Source organism: Pinus tabuliformis, chromosome 5_1, assembly GCF_031772625.1.
Source record: "Pinus tabuliformis cultivar Carrire ecotype Pingquan chromosome 5_1, CPIR1, whole genome shotgun sequence".
NCBI lineage: Eukaryota > Viridiplantae > Streptophyta > Pinopsida > Pinales > Pinaceae > Pinus > Pinus tabuliformis.
The window spans coordinates 618,040,897-618,043,771 of NC_142305.1; positions in this window are offsets into that span (position 1 = coordinate 618,040,897).

Genomic DNA, 2,875 nt, shown 5'->3' on the forward strand with positions numbered 1-2,875 from the left:
TTATGCTCTCGCCATTTATTTTTTGTTTTCTAGAATTCTTATGTAAGTAATTTCTATACGGGGTTAAAACCTACAGCTTATTCATAATTTTGTATCTAGAAATTTAACCTTAGTTTGTTACATTATATTTATGAAACCACATACTCTAGACACATGTATACATCAAAGTATGAGTTATTTGTTCAAACTCCTCCTTAACAAATACTTCTTATTTACATAATTAATCATGGTCGTTTGTCTCTTCAATTGCTCTTTTGAACTAGTCCAAGTCTTTGTCTTCATCTTCTATGTTATTTATCTTCAATCTTATTCTAGCTTTTGTCAGCTTTATCTTTCAAATATTTTGATTTCTTCATCTTCCATCTTCTTCAATTTTCATCTTGTACCTACAATACATAAACATTGTGTTTATTGAAGTTCATAAAAAAAATTCATCATCTGCATGAATAAATGGATTACCAACTAATATATCCACCAATTCCCTAATAAGTTTTTTCTCAAACATGATTCATTCACAATTTCTCAAAGAATAAGCTTTCATACTTGTATGTGGGTTTTGGTACATTACTCTCCACCAAGACAATTGTCAAATGGTTTCAACTTACCATGAATCATTAATTACACTAGGTGGTTTTAGTTGGCCACAAAATTTCATTTGTCATGATAAGTGGTTTTTGATTTACAATGTACCATCAACAATTAAATTATAGTGTTATAATTTATTTACCATTGCTTACATCTATTATTACTCATTTTAGTGACAAAGTTTCAAATATATATTTGTTAGAGGCTAGTATGCCCCTTTTGCAAACTCATTATCATTTTCTTTCCCATAATTAAAAAACAACAGTATCAAGGAAGATTATCAAAATTAGGGATTTCATTTTCCATGGATTCACTTTAGTTACATTTGTTTGTCACTGATTTTATGTTTCTTCTGCTATTTTATTTTTCATTTTTTCATTTACAACTTCGTGTTTCTTGGGATTCAACTTGTCACTACATATTTTGTTTGTGATCAAGATATTTTGTTCATTATTTTGTTTTCCTTCGCTTTCTTTCACCATCCTCTTTTATCTTCTATCTTTTAGTTGTTTGTCATATTCTTATTTTTTCATCTTTTCAGATTTTGCCTTTTCCTTCACTTCATCAAAGACTTGTCCTTACATTATTCTCATTGTTTTCTTCTTATCATATTTCTTTTTTCTAATAAATTCTTTATCATTTTCTCATTTTTTGTTTCCTATAGCAACAAATTTCATGACGTAACTGAAATATGCTATATACCTACATAAAAATATATTTTTAGGTTAGATTATATAGTGTCCAATCAAACAACCTTTGATCTTGGTTTAGTAAATTTAACTGAGACACCCTTATCAAGATTTTACATGATTTGCATTGGCTTAGACTCTCACAAATTTATAATATATTTAACCTAATTAACCTAGCCTTAACTTTGCATTTCTATAAAATTATTACTTTGACTTTAACTCAACTTTACTCTGAGTCAACATGACCATGACTTTTAACGACTTCCATAAAGTTTTTAATTTTATTTTATTCCACTTTAACTCAACTTTGAATTGAATTTACTTGCTCCAAGAATAAATTGTGGTTTAATGAAATCTTCATTACAAAGTTACTTACCAAATTTTGACTTACACTATTACAAAAGATTCACATATCTTAATAATTTCACTTTCCATAAACTTTTTCGGTAAAAATATAGGGCAAACGGATTTGCTAATACAACATTTTTACAATATATAGTTTGTAGTAATACATGAAATTTTATATAATCGTAAATTTTTTCTTTATAACATTTAATAAATTACTAAATATCCTGAGCTGTAGAGCACTGCCGTGTGCATTGGATTTCATATTGGCCGATTCATTTTCGTGGTGAACGATTCTTCATTATATTAGATATAGCTCCGATGCCAAGAAAGAGAGAGCAGGGACGCAAACATAGAACAGTACTTGAACTTCACAACTTGGTTCCATTCGCTGTTTAATTATGTATTTATATACATCAAGAGAAAACTTTGGAGATTGAGGCGGTGGCTTCCTGAAGAAGCTTGCCCCTTTGTCAACAATTTCTAGAAACCACATTAAAATCACTGTTGAATATTGGTTTTGGGTAGTTGGAATTACTTCCAGTTTTTTCCAACACTCCCCCTTAATTCCAACTATATAACAAACATACTCTTAGTACAATAAACAAGACACTATACTCTTAATTGTCATGCCTGCTGGTCTAAGTCTCAGCTAGGCTTACAACAAAACATTTTATTTTTGCCTTCTTATTAAAGGGTCCATGCTTGTTCCCTTTTCTTTGTTGGTGTTGTTTCATTTTCACCTTTCTTGTCATAAGATAGTGATTGAGTTTCTCCTTTCTTGATTGCGGGTTAACATTCTTTGTATTCAACATTGCTTCATGTTCTTGAGACTTATACTTGTCCTTAATGCTTGCAATTTCTTCTTTTATTGCTTCTTCTTGGCTGTCAATATCTGCACACTTAAAAACAATGTTAGATTCATAATCAAAACCATATTGATTTTTGTCATCGTGCTCTTTGGAAAGAGCTTTGCTTCCTTCATTTTTCTTTGCTGACATGGTTGGTTGATTCATGTCTTCAACCTCTTTCGCCAATTCTGTTACTACAAACATGTTGTCCTGCATTTGATTTTTGTATAGAGGTAGGCAACTCTTCTCACCAAACAACAAGTCATCAATAAGATGCTTTTCATGCATCATATTTAACCACTCATCATGGGATACATAATTGTCATCAAATTTGACTTCATATGTTTCTGCATCACAGATAATTTCCTCACTATCACATGCTATGCTATTGTTAGTTAAAGACAT